The 14,938-nt window shown below is 47.6% G+C and overlaps 1 protein-coding gene across 6 annotated transcripts in view; it reads left to right on the top strand.

Moving 5' to 3' along the window:
• Positions 1 to 14,938, top strand: part of Mgtor (nuclear basket protein megator) — a 905,575-nt gene that overhangs the window by 475,333 nt on the left and 415,304 nt on the right. The window lies entirely within an intron of this gene.

The raw sequence follows: 14,938 nt of genomic DNA, 5'->3' as shown, positions 1-14,938 counted from the left end.
CAGGCTACGCAGCAACGCCGTTTTATCACTCAAAGCTGGCAGGTATTTCCGAAAGTAGTTCACAACCCCGAGTAGTCTGCGCACACCCTGTTTATCTTTTGGGGCTGGCATGGCACGGACGCTTTCGATTAGATCGGGGTCCGGACGAATTCCGTCTCTTCCGATAACGTCGCCAAGGAATGCAACCTGCGTGGTGCCGAACACGCATTTAGCTGGATTAAATGTCAGCCCTTCCTCTTGCGCCCGCCTTAGTACTGCTATGACGCGTTCGTCGTGTTCTTCCTTTGAGTCGCCCCATATTAAAACGTCGTCTACGTAGACGCGCACTCCCGGCAGCCCTTCGAACATCTCTGTTAGAGTCTTTTGAAACACCTCGCTGGCTGAGCAAATTCCGAAAGGCAGACGCAAAAAACGGTACCGCCCAAATGGTGTCGCAAAAGTGCATATTCGTGAAGTGGCCTCATCTAAAGGAATCTGATGAAAGCCGGCATTAGCGTCGAGCCGGGAAAAATATTGTGCTCCTGCCAGCTCGCTCTCTATGTCCTCTCTTGAAGGGATAGGATAGTGCTCCCGCTTAATGCTCCTGTTCACTGCTCTAGGGTCCATGCAAATGCGAAGGGTACCATCCTTCTTGTGCACAACTACCAAGGGGCTCACCCATTCAGTTGGTTCATCCACCTTGACGATGATCGAGGCCTTTTCCATTCGTTGCAGTTCTTGTCGCAGGCGTCCTTTCAATGCTATGGGTACTCTGCGGGCAGGCTGCACGACTGGAACGGCATCCTCTCGTAGCACCATTTTGTATGGTCGCCTGACGCAGCCGGTGCCGCTGAAGAGGTCAGGAAATGCAAGCTGGAATTTCGTTTGCTCATCGCCTACCTTCACGGCGTCCGTCGACACCGGTACCAGACCAAACTGCTGGCATGTCTTTAAGCCAAGGATGGCTTGGCGCCCCTTTTTCACGATAAAGAACGAGACTGAATGCTGTGCTTCGTTTATCTCGAGATCTTCGGTCGCCACGCCAACGTGTTTGATTGTACTGCCGTTGTAGGCGGAGAGGACAGCGGTGCTCTTTCGCGGAGTGCTTGCGTGGGCGATTCGGTTGAACAGGGTTAGGGGCAGCAAATTTGCCTGAGACCCGGTATCTACCTTGAATTGTATCTCCTGACCGGCTATTTTTCCGCGAACCATCCAATCCGCTCCTATATCTCCGGTGACGCCGCAAATGCTGATGCCCAAGATGTCAAAATTTTCATCGCTTTCTTCGGCTTTGTGAACCTCGCTTATCCTGCGCGCATTGTTGCAGCATGCGGCGAAGTGATTTCGTTTTTTGCATGCATAACAAGTTTTTCCATACGCCGGGCACCGCTCGGGGGCATGTACCTTGTTACAATTTTGACACCGAGTTCCATTCGCAAACTTCGTGCGGTGTGTGCGGCGTGTAACGTCAACGTGCAGGCTTTCATTTGACCATGCTGCGCTCTGAATGGCAGCAATCTCAGCAGCTTTGCAAATTTCTTCTGCTTTCTGCAAGTTTAAGTCTTTGTCGCTCAGCAACTTTTCTCGAAGTTTCGCATTATTTGTCCCAAACACCACTTGATCCCTGATCATGGACTCTTCAAGCGTACCGAAGTTGCACAGCTTTGCTTGCTTTTTTAAGTCCTGTAGGAACCGCTCAAAGGGCTCGGCCTCTTCCTGCTTTCGCAATCGAAAAATGTGCCTTTCGTAGACTTCATTACCCTGGTCGACACAATATTCTTCAAATTTCCGCACTAACGTGTCATAATCTTCTTTGCTCTCACCTGCCACAAACGAGAAGTTGTTGTAGACCTCAAGCGCCTCGTCCCCTGCGGTGCTCAGAAGAATCGCTGCTTTTACGGCCGATGGGCGGGGCTTCTCCGGTTCCGTAGCGGCGATGAACAGCTGCAGCTTCTGCTTGAATACCAGCCAGTTTTTCCTGATGTTGCCGGACAGTTGCAGCGGTTCCGGGGGCTTGACGAGGTCCATTTCGAACGTCAGTATCCCACTTCTGACACCATGTATCGTTTAGCTCAGAGACAAGACGACGATGAACACGTGGCTGGGCCTCGCCATGACGAAAGACCCCTGGCCGTTTATTTGCTGGGCTTAAGTAGCCGCGCTCACAGCGGGGAAGGGGGAAAGAAAGAAAAGGAAGGAACGTAAAGCGCACGAAACGGTGGAGAGGAGGAGAAGACGATATCGCCTAGGGCGAATGCTGATAGCAGATAGTCCGGTCTGTTACAACTATGGACGAGGCTGAAGCAGAAGAATCGGTGAAATCAAAAACGGCTTGTGAAGGAAAAGCACCCAGTGCAGCAGGCATGACGCGATTGCAGAAAGAACCGCCAAGGTCAACTGACAGTGGGGGAGTGCAACCTATCGCGCATGCATCGGCGAAATCACAGGTGACTTCTGCAAGAAAAACATTCAGTACAGGAGGCGTGATAGACGTGAAAGAAGCAGAAAAAACTAGTGAACGTGCGTGTATGCAAGCGGCCGCAGAATCATTGACGAGTGCAAAGGAGACTGATGTTTTAAACGACGCAACCGCTGCAACAGATGAGAGCGAATCATCTACTCAAACTGTCCAGGAATTTGCCGAGGGTGGTGCCATGGAATGGCACGACGCCGAGGAACCAGGTATGGGAGGGAAACGACCTCGAGACGCAGCCTCAACAGAATCAAGTGATATAAACAATCAAGAACCGCCACCGAAAGCAGCCCTCCTTCAGAGGCAGCGACTGGCGGTCAAACATGATATAACAGAAGGGAGAAAGAGGGCGGAAAAACCGGCTGCTTGACAACATAATACGTGCCGCCTTCTACCAAAAAGATGCACCGGACAACTAAATAGGTGGAGTTCGGCTAAGACAGTATGGTGAGCAGCTAATTGTACTGTAAAAAAAAAATTAGCTTCAAACTTAAAAGAGCAGTGCGATTTGCCAGCTTAAATGTACGCGGGTTAGCTTCAAGAAGGCGGCAGTACCAGTTGAGTAGGCTGTCTTCGGAGCATGACTTGGATGTGATTACTGTGCAGGAAAGTAAAATACCGACAGAGAAAGATACTGATCATATGACGTTACCTTTTCGGTCAATGTATAACATCTGTGTATCCCATGCTGATGGCTTATCAGGAGGGTGTGCGCTCTTCATACGACGATCGATAGCTGTTGTTGAAAGAAGTGTAGCAAGCAGCGATAAAGGACGCTACGTAATGTGTGATTTTTCTTTCTTGAATTTCGAATGGCATGTCATATGCGTTTATGCTCCGAACCGAGACAGTGAAAGGAAAGTTTTCTTTGAAGGAATAAGTAACTTACTGGAATGTAACTAATATGTAGTCCTTTTTGGCGATTTTAACTGCGTTTGTAGAAAGGGGGATCGTGCCAAGCCGGTCCTGTCATTTGATGAAAGCGCAGTGTTCTTAAACGAAATGATTGCAGAAAATGGCCTGGAAAATGTTGGTTTATATATGTCTAATTGCAGTGTTCAGTTTACGCACTTTCAGGGTCTAAGCCACGTACGTTTAGACAGAGCGTACATCTCACTGAACCTTATTATGTGCTGTGATGAATATGTTGTTTCACCAGTGTCTTTCAGCGACCACTGTATGATTAGTTTCACACTTGGCGCTAAAGACAGGACTCCAAAATTTAACTGGCACTTGTGGACACTAAACAACCATATCTTGAAAGATGAATCTTATGGTAAAGATGTAACCGAAGCCCTCACGAAACTCCATGGTAATCAAAAAGATAACTGGGAAACAAAAGGGGAAATTTTCAAACAAGAGGTTAAAATGAATGCGATAGAACGATCTACAAAAAATAAATTTCAGAAGAAACAGGGGCAAAGGAACCTGCGAAGGCAATTACAAGTGCTCTTGCAGCAAGAAACTGGGAAACCCAGCTCCTTTACCAATGAAATAACAGATAATAAACACAAACTGGAGATTTTAGATAAAGAGAAGTATAAAGGCGCTATATTAAGAGCTTTGGATAAATAAACTTTGGATAGGTGAGACACCCACAAAACGAGCTTTGGGTGACGAAAAAAATACGCACAAAGAAATGAAATCAGAGAAATAGTATGCAATGACAGACTGATTATGAAAAAGGTTGGATAATGGAGGCGTTTGTGGAACATTATCGCGATCTGCTCGGAAAACGGGTACCGATGGGCACGGGATTTAGTGATGTCTTTCTTGATATCATGCCCAAGCTTGACGCCGATACACGAGAAATATTAGGGGCTCCTATCAGCGTACAGGAAATAAAAAAAAGCTATTGATGACCTAAGTACAGACAAGACGCCCGGCCCAAATGGAATCGGGGCGTAGTTTTATAAAGTTTACAAAGAAGACATAGTAGTTTCGCTATACGAAGTTATCGTAGAAGCATACAAAAAGAAAAAAAAACTGCCACGCTCTTACACGCAGGCGTATACTGCCCTGATTCTGAAGACAGATGATAGCAGCAAACTTCAATCTGTAACGCCATATTGACCTATCAGTCTTTTGAACACTGATTATAAAATATTCATGAAGGTTTTAGCCAGGAGAATTCAGAACATCATTGCAAAGATTGTAGGGACACACCAGACACGCGGCATAAAGGGTCGCAGCATCAAAACGAACATACATGTAGTAAGAAGTGTACTAGATATTTGTGACGCCTTTGAAGAACGAATAGCAATCATGCAGATAGATTTACAGAAAGCTTTTGACCGTGTCTCCCATGAAGTATTGTTCAGTGTGTTGAAGCATGTGGAAGTTGGTGACGTAATTTTTTATGGTTTGAAGATGGCATACTTACAGTGTGTAACGCAGTTGATAGTCAATAAGCGGCTCAGTGAAGAAATTGAAATACTAAGTTCTATCAGACAGGGATGCCCGGCCTCAGCATTGTTATTCGCCATTTACCTAGAACCCTTTTGCTTATCAATCGTTCAAAACTCAAGTGTGCATGGCTTTCGGTTACAGAACACGGAGATAAAATTATTTGCATAAGCTGACGATGTGGCAGTACTCCGCCAAGATAAACAGAGTATATGTGAAGTCGTTTGCATGGCAAATAAATTTTGTGACATGACGGGCAGTGTAACTGGCATAAAACAACTGCTTTTTGGTACGGCGATTTGGATGTGAGGCCCGAGGTATACATTAACGCAAAAGGGGAAAGCAAACCCCTAAAGTACCTAGGTGTACCCCTGAACAGCTATCGCGAAAACGCGGATTACTGGAAAGGTGAAGCAGAAACCCTCAGGCAAAAAAACAAATGCCTGGGGTGGTCGGGATCTGTCTATATTCGCACGTGCGATTGTATGCAGCATGTTTTTGATATCCAAAATGTGGTATGTCATGCAAGTTATTTGTATGTCACGCGTCAATGTACAGAAGCTTCACAGGATTTTCGCTATATTTGTGTGGAAATCGCCGTGGGAACGTACAAGCCAGTCTAATTTATTCCAGTCCGTTAGCAATAGCGGAGTCGGTTTATGTCATTTATTTATTAGACAAGTTTTCTCTCGGTTTATTTTCCTTCGCGATCACAGACACAAATTTCTGCGAACAGTGATAAAAGTAAGGCTGTCATCACGCATCCCAGATTTTGTTGTCTACAAACATCTATATGTACGGATATGTGACTGGTTTTTTTAGAGAAGTTTTCAGTCTTTTGAGTTTTTGAAAGTACGTTTTTCGCTGGAATATCTTACCACTGTGGAACGAAAAAGCAGTCTTTTGAGTTTTTGAAAGTGCGTTTTTCGCTGGAATATCTTACCACTGTTAAGCGAAAAAATCTGTACAGGGATTTCCGTGATGTCTTGTTCCCCCAAACCTTTGTACAGATCTATGTTCAATGGAGGACCCGGACAGGACGTTTTGAAAAGGGTCAAAAGGATGAAAGTAAAAGCAGGGGCAAAAGCTTTCTTTTTTAAATTGCATTCCGGGACTCTCCCCGCAAAGCAGTGGCTATCGGACAAAGGTATTGATGTACCATGGACAACCAATTGTTTACATTGTAAAACACCTGAGACAATAGACCATGTGTTTATTCACTGCTGGGACGCTGTCTTTCATTGGGACATCCTTCAAAGAACATTGAAAAAAGATCTCCCCATTACAAGCCATGGCATTTGTTTTCTTTGTGTGGATAATGAGGATGCCATACCATACGACATGGTTATGTTAATTAGCTTTCACAGCAACTGGCAGACCACAATGGCTTACAGACTTGACCAGAACATGCGTCCTGTCCGGGAGAACTTCATTGCAAATATGCGGTATATCACTGAGGTGTATAAACAAGAAGTAGAACCTCCCAGCTGGTTAACAATGTTAGAGGAATTGTGCAACCTGAAAAACTTTTAATATGAGCACTTCGGATCAAATATTGGTCCAAGTGTATTTTGTTATTCATGTTTCTGTGTGAACACCTGTAATGAAGAAAAACAGGTAATAAAGGAAAAAACCAGCGTAGCTGAGTGGTAGAATACTGGGCTGGCACCCAGCGGACCCCGGGTTCGAACCCCACTGTGTCTTCGGTGCTAGGTTTTACCAACGAGGCACAAGCACCGGCGTAGCTAAGTGGCAAAATACTGGGCTGGCACCCACCAGACCCGGGTCCTGAGCCACACTGTGTCTTTGCTAGTTTTAGATGTGGAAGCATCTTATACTCGCGCCTTGTAGTGCGCCGTCCGCGCCGTTCGCACCGCTTCTCGAACATTCGACAGCTGACGCGCGCGCATGCGCCATCGCGCCGTCGCCCACCATCTGTGCCGCGCGCGCTTCTCCTTCGAGAACATTCGACAGCTGACAGCGCATGCGCCGTCGCGCCGTCGCCATCTGTGCCACGCGCGCGCTTCTCCTTCGAGAACATTCGACAGCTGACAGCGCATGCGCCGTCGCGCTGTATATATACTCAAGGTCGGCGCTCGCTCGCTCAGTTGCCGCTCGTCCGTTGGTTTGTACGGCGCGTCGACGTCCGAAGTCGCCGTGAAATGAATGCCAACGAATTCACAAACAGAATGATCGACGTCCCTTCGACAAGCGCTGGCCAAACTGTTGGCGGAACCGCTTCCGCATCCTCCTCAGTGTTCCCCCGAGGGAAGCTGCGGACAATTTTTTCTTTTGTTTCTAAATTCGCGCGATGTGGTTACGGGCGGCGGCGGCGGACAACTGCGCGTGACCCGAGTTGTGATCTCATAACAGCTTTCGCTGTAAAACTCTACATGTGCATTAGATGTGCGCCGTTAGACCAGTGTTGTGCATAAAGTGAAGCCAGGGGCTCCGGAAGTGTATCTGAAGGGTGCGGGCGAAGTTTGTTGGCAGATATATATATATATATATATATATATATATATATATATATATATATATATATATATATATATATATAACGCAGTTTTTACGAACGTTTCGGCTCGGCAGGAGGGCCTGCGAAGTGGCTCTTGAAAGAGAAAAGAAGAGAAAAGTGAGCCCCGTTATTGTCTGCTTCATGAGCGACACCGCCACAGTAGCTCACAAGGGATGGGGGTGAGGAGGGATAAAAAGGATAGGAGTAAAGACGTGGGAAAACCGAAGGAGGAGAAGAGAAGAAGAGACGTGTGGTGGTAAGCCACAGCGAGCGAGGACAAACCGAGGGGATAGAAGAGATAGGAAAGATGGAGCACGGTCACTGGAGTCCGAGGACGGGGCGCACCTGCGAGAGCTCCTTTCGGCGTCTGTGGATGGCGTAGAACAAGTCCAGTAAGTCAGAGCTGCACTGTCGTCGGAGGTGGAAGGTCGTCGGCGGCAGGAGATGACGTAGGGCGAGCCCAGTCGGCCAGAGCCACGCTGACGCGGGAGATCGCAAGCGCGCGGAGCGCGCGAGCGAACGACCGGTCGGCCCGAAATCCAGCAAGCGAGCCCAGGAGGGCCTGCCTTCTTTAGAGCGAACATATATACAGGGTGTCCCAGGTAACATCAGCCAGAGTTTAAAAATATGCCGGCACACGCAATTACGACACGACCAAATGCATGTTGCGTACTGTTGTCTGGAGTTAGACTATTTTTTGTGTTCTGAATTGATGTTTATTTAGATCTGTTTAATTAACTAACTTTTCAAGAAACGAAGATGGATAAAAAAATTTCAAAGAGATAGTTGTAAATCAGATTGCAAAACTTCCGAATAAATAGTTTTGAAGGTTATATCTGTTAAGTATTATTGTTTTTCTGCTAATTACAAATGCCCATGAAATACAAAAAAATACCACCTGACAAACCCGCTCGTGCGTCAGTGCGTACAATGATTCTAGTGCTCAATAACGTATCGCGTATGAACAATCATAGCATTTTTCCCATTGCGCTGTCTCGGCAGGGCCGCAACGATGGTGGTGGCTTTACAATAACACGTTTCGCTATCGGCCACAAAAACGATAACCGCTGTGACTGCTTATCGCTGTCATGAACCGGTGCGAAGAAAGCGTGTCATTCGTATGCGGAACGTTAGGGAGCTCTAGAATCATCTTGCGCACTGACGCGTGAGTGGGTTTGTCGTGTGGTATTTTTTGTATTTAGTGGGCATTTGTAATTAGCAGAAAAAACACTAATACTTCACAGATGTATTACTATGTATTCGGACGTTTTGCAATCCGATCTACAACTTTCTCATTGAAATTTTTATTCATCTTCGTTCCTTCATGAGTAAGGTAATTAAACAGATCGGATTAAAAATATTTGAGAACACAAGAAATAGTGTAACTCCAGGCAACGGTGAGCAACATGCATTTAGTCGCGTCGTCAGTGCGTGTGCCGGCATATTTTTAAACTATAGTTACCTGGGACACCCTGTATATGGGCGTCAATACCACGCTCAGAGCTACACCACGCGAGCGCGTGGCCGAGCGCGCTGCAATAGAGTATATGCTACCTTTAGGCAGCTACCTAAAGGAAGCATACGCTGCAAGGCTGTACAGTAGCGCCGATCGTGACATATTTTCGAGTTACCGGGCAAGAGTTAGCTGATCCTGCGAATGTACATGTCACCCCCACATGCTTGCTTTCACCCTCGCCCTTCTTTATTTGGAAGAACCTTTTGCGCTTCGTTTTGCTCGCTAATTCTGTCTTTAGTGAAAAAAGATTTTGAGCACAATGCAGCGACTTCACCACCCACCTACGGCGTCTCTCATAATCAGAGTGGTTTTGGGACGTTAAACCCCACATATCAATCAATCACCACCCACCATACGTGTCGTGCGTATCTTAACAAAGATTGAGCGTTGACTTCGTGCAAGAATGGATATGAAAGTGCTGTTTTACTTGAATTGGGTACTTTCAGGTCGCGTCATGCTTCTCGAGAAAATGGAGAGCCGGCGACGGGGACTCGGGCTGTGCAGTATTTTCAGTAATAATTGTTAGCAGGGCTGTGCTGCAAATGCCCAACATGTTGCCGTAAATACCGTTTCGGTGATTGCTAGCAGCATTTATTCATGGGCGCGGCAGCTGTTACTTTGCTTGTTTACAACTACGCTCACAATTCGTTTTACTAACACTAGTTATGAACATATAACACTCTCCAGTCAGTTCGCCAAGGAAATAGGGAGGCAGGAATCGCTTTTCATGGATACGTCAACGTAAGATCGGGTTCAGTGTTGTCGATTGATAGATTGATTCGTGGTGTTTAACGTCCCAAAACCACGATATGATCATGAGAGACGCCGTTGTGGAGGTTCCGGAAATTTCGACCACCTCGGGTTCTTTAACGTGCACCCTAATCTGAGCACACGGGCTTACAACATTTCCGCCTCAATCGGAAATGCAGCCGCCGCAGCCGGGATTCCATCCCGTGACCTGCAGGTCAGCAGCCGAGTACCTTAGCCACTGGATCACCGCGGTGGGACAATGTTCAGTGTTCTCAAATATTAAACTTACCTGGCTTTCCAAAGTAAGTGTGTGATCAAAAGAGAGCAAAACACTGCTAGAGTAAATAAGGTAACTGACATTTTAAGTGAGAGCAAAATCTGTGCTGCTTTTCCGTTTTTTTTATTTTTGTCAAATAATTATTAAGTGTTGCTTGAAATGGCAAAGGAGAGTCAATTTCTCGCACTCAAAGCAAATAGACACAGAATAATGGCACGATCATTGTAAAAATGCAGAATTGTGCACAAAAATTAACAAAACGAAGATACACTAAGATGCATATTATAAGACGCAACTGCATGGGAACTTCTATTCCGACCAGTAACTTTGTCGGCGGTGCTTGGCTGCGGACTCAACGCTGAACGGCTCTGAAGAACCGATAACGCGTCGACACTGATAGTATTAAAATGCAAGAATGCGACTGACTGAAAAGCAAAGCAGATGAAGTGGTCGCTCCGGCTTATACCCGTGACACACGGGCAAAAGTAAAGTACTTTGAAGTAAACCCCTTTTGTCGCCTAAGGAGATCATTTGCAGAAAGGAGTGGCGCTGATGACACACGGCACCGCACTACTGCTTCAGGCGGTGCCTCAGAAGAACGCTTCAGAAAAAATGGCGCTGTTTGTGGAAGCAGCAAGATTGGAAATATTAAAAAGAATCTGCGCATGTACATCACATTCAGCGATGCCGGAGCATAAAACCGTTTTTTTTTATTGTCTGGTGGCTTATAATGCGCATACCTGTAATTTTCTTTCGCTTTTTTGCGTTTTTAGCAGCGACTTAAGTTCGCCTGGCAACTATGAACAGTCGGTGTTTTGCTGTTTTTGTTTTTTGTCGTGATTTTTACATGGCTGCGTCCAGCTGGGTCAGTGACGGCGTGCCGCGTTTCATCGTGGTCCTGCGATGTCTTAGCGCAGAGACAGATATAAAGCAACAGTTGAGGTGGGCCTGACTCTTGTCGCCCTCGGCTCCATCGAAAATGAGCTAAACGCTGCGAAGGCAAGAGTGATGAGCCTCAAACAAAGACTTGTCATGAACAGCTTCATTTTGACTGCTTCCGCACTGTCCCCCCGAGCCACCAACCGCGAAAGGTGGGCCTATGTGCGCAACGAACGCTGGTTCGAAGACACATTGCCGTTATTAGGCGACGGCCACTTTTAGGTCTCCCGTTCAGTCCACTGGACGCGCGGTTTTTTCTTCACCGACTGAGCCGACTCCATTGTTACGAGATACTACGTCGCCGACACGGCAACTGCCGCTGCCAACCCTAACATGATCGCGCTAGTGACGTAATGCAGGCGTTTGAAAGTATGGACAGACTACAGGCCTTCGCTTTTCAACAAATCGCACTGCTGCTGAAAATGAAAACATTTTCTCAGCACAAAAAATACTGACAGGGCACCGCAGTGTTGCGACACGTTTTCTGCTATTGATAAATTATGCACACTGTATGCGAGAGTACTCCCGTCCTGCCAGAAAAGTAGATGCGGGATCTGCTTTTGCGAAAAGGATCTTTGCCGGAAAGGAGTTACTCCTTTGTCGTGTGTCACTGCGCTCAAACGCCTTTCCGAAAGATGTCGATTTGTCTAAAGGACTTCAGGATGCCCGTGTGTCAGGGGCATTAGTAGCGGGTCATGGCCCCTTGCAGAGAATTCACATCTTGCATTCTGGACAGTAGTGACGCGTACAAATTGTCAATGAAACTGCGTTGATTTTGGAGGCATATCCATTCTTCTTCGATAGCGCTCCATAGCTCATCGGCGGATGAACTGTGTATCCCCCCCCTTTTTTTTTACAAAGCCCGACCTTCATTCTGCCCCATACGGCCTCAATGATGTGGACGTCTGCCCCTTTGGGGACCCACTTCAGGCACCGCACCCATCTCACGTTCAGGAGCTCTTCAACGAACTTTGCATTGTGAACAGGTGACAAGTCTTGCTGTAACAGGAAGTCCCCGTCAGGAAAAGGCCCGTCCAACGCGTAAGGCATCATGTCATAATCGAGGATGCCGCAGTATTTTACCGATGTAAGGTGTCCCTCAATGCGGTGCAAAACACCAAGAACATCACTGGGCATAGCGCCCCAAACATTCACCGCCGTGCGTCTGCTCAATGCTACTTATTGCTCGTAGAGGGGGGCGTGGCGGGCATTAACAGGGCGCCACATACGTTGCTTTGGGCCCAGCGGGTGGTGAACGTAAACTCGTCAGAAAAAAGTACTGTTTTCCAGTCGTCCGGGGTCCAGGCCACGTGTTCATTTGCGGAGACGCGCCGTCCTGTTAGGAAAGGAGAGGCGTGGCTTCTGGGCCGTATGCGTGGCGCGTCAGTCTACCTCCTGCTAGCTGCCGTTTTATTGTCGACGCGCTTGCAGACACTCCAGCGGCCGCACCGGTCTCTCTGGCAGAAGGGGCTTGCCTTCGCGGCGTCGTGGAGGTCGGCGTCCTGAGCAGCACTGGTTATGCCGTTTATGTGGAGCGTCGCTGATGTGGCGTTTTTGTAGCGTTAGCTACACTGGCCTCGCCGAGCCAATTTCGCGTGGCACTGGTCTGCGCATGCGCAATGATACTCCGCCGCCGGTGCGCGCAATTCGATGGGCTGCGCAGACGATCAGTGGTGTCACGCACCGGAGCCGGCACCTCCCTCACACTCGGCCGCGCGCGACTCACCGCGGCCGGTGTGCGCTTTCCAGAGGAGTGCCGTCATAGCCTTGGTAGACATATGGACGCCGAAGCGCACGCCTTCCCTGTGCAGTCGCCATCTGGCACTGCGCTGGAGCCGCTTGATAGCGCCTCCGACTGGCGTTTGCCACTGTAGTATAGCCATGGAGAAGGAGAGTGCAAATGCTGCTCAACGGTGCAGTAGAGCGGAGAAGTTTAACTCATCGGATCCCGAAGTAGTTGCCCGGCAAAATAAATATACGTGTGTCATATCAGCAGCAGTAAGAATGATAATCAAGCTAATCCTAGACACTCTGGAAAGCTAAGAATAATCAGCTGAACCTTTGCTAACGCTACGTATATCCTGGCATAGCTGAGCTAAGCCACTGCCATTATTTTTCTTCTTTTTTTAAACTTTATTTTTTATTCTGGGCATGATGCAAATGCGTCAGCCCGGCTATTCGCAAATCCAATGAACATGAGAGGGCGCTGCTCACTTGCAGCGTGGTTTGGTTGCAGGTTCAGTTCAGGTTGTGTTCGGACTGTCACGGTGGATGGACGTGTTTTTTGAGCGCTCCTGATCGACTGCGCAGATAAGTTGTTTTGCATGTTTTGAGCTTGTCTTTATAATTATAGGGCAGCAGTTAAAATCCCTGTAGCCCCTATTTTATTGCACGGCTTTTTCGCGGGTCAGTCACCAGGTATTTATTAGTTTGTTTGTGTGTGTTTAATTTTTGGTTTTGGGTGTTTTTTTTTCTTTTGCCACCCCGTTGGGGAGGTGCACGTACATTGAACACGCAATTTTTTGTAGTAGAGCTTAGACTTTCTCCTTTTCGTTGGGCAGGGCTCGAGTTTTGTAATTATTGAGTGAGACAAGTCATAGAATAATTGGTGTCGGAAAGACATGGTTAAAAAGACTGTGAAGTGTTCAGGATGTGAGGTTGGTTTGAAAGTGGACCCAAGAGTAGAAGCGGATGGAGAAGAGGCCGACGCGAAGTGTAGGCTATGTGAGGTCGAGAAAAAAATGGAGAAAATGATGGTTACCCAGAGTGACATGCTGATGAGAATCACCGAGCTCGAGATTGTGTTGGCGACAGAGCAAGAGAAAACGAGGGCTGTAGGAGAGAAACTGAAGTCCGCCGAGGAAGCACTAGCCAAGGTAAGCAGAGGAGCGGCCTACGGAGAGAACGGTAGGGAACCGGCAACCAGAACTGTGGAGAAGAAAGAGCAAGCAAGTTTGGAAAAAACAGGTTCAGCTGGTTCATTTGTCGCAAGGCCCAGCTTCAGCGAAGTAGTGGTGGGGCTGGGAGGGGACAAAGCAGCCGGCGTCACAGGTGCAAGTAACCCCCAGGTGCAGGACGCTCCAGCTGAAAAGTCACAGCATGTGATTATTGCCGGGGACTCGCATTTAAATCGATGCACAGAAGCCATCAAAGAGAGTGTAAGAGGTGACAAGAGGGTTGCAGTAGGGGCGTTTCCAGGACGCAAGCTGGAAGCAGTCATGAGGTAAGCGAGCGCAAAACTCAAAACAACAGCTGATAGACGAAACCTCGTGATAATTTCAGGTGGTTTGAACGATGTATTAAATAAAGATACAGCCGGACTAGCACCTACACTGGCGAAAGGCGTCGATGACATGCGCGCCAATTCTCTTGAGGTACAGGTAGCGATATGCACGATACTGGAGGTACCGGTGCGTGATAGCAACCTACAAAGAGCGGTTGTCAACGCAAACTAAGATATATGGCGGATGAGTCGAAGGAAAGGTTTTGAGGTGGTGGAAATAAACAGAGAGGTGCATAGGTGGGGTGGTTTTCAACGAGACAGAATTCACTTCGATGGGCGGCTAGGTCATGGGGTGGGTTGGCGACTTGCAGGACGCGCAGTAGCTTTTTTTTTGGGGGGGGGGGGGGGGCAAGCGGGCCCTTCGGGGTGCAGGCTAGCTAGTAAAGAGGAAAACAACAAGGGGGACTCTTTGGCAGGTGGTATTGACAGATACAATGCCAAAGTGGCACCAGTATCTAAGATAGGTAGAGTCCGGGGCAGAAATAGACGTAGCCGCGAGCGTCGAGCCAATTCAGACATAGGGTATATTAACATGCAGGGCGGTAGGAACAGGCTGAAGTGGAAAGAGATAGAATAACAGCTAAGGGAGGAGAGGCCGATGGTATACGGTTTTGTAGAAACACATCTCACGGACATGGAACAACCTCCTAACAATGCGGACTACGCGTGGGAATATTGTAATAGAACAGAAGGCAGCAGAAAGGGGGGGTGGTATTGGAGCATTCATTCACAAAAGTACAGACTGGCAAAGGGTCAAGCAGGAGTGCAAGAAAAATTTATGGCTAAAAGGGAAAGTG

This window comes from Rhipicephalus microplus, chromosome 7, assembly GCF_043290135.1.
Source record: "Rhipicephalus microplus isolate Deutch F79 chromosome 7, USDA_Rmic, whole genome shotgun sequence".
Classification (NCBI taxonomy): domain Eukaryota; kingdom Metazoa; phylum Arthropoda; class Arachnida; order Ixodida; family Ixodidae; genus Rhipicephalus; species Rhipicephalus microplus.
This window is presented reverse-complemented; position numbering and strand designations above follow the sequence as displayed.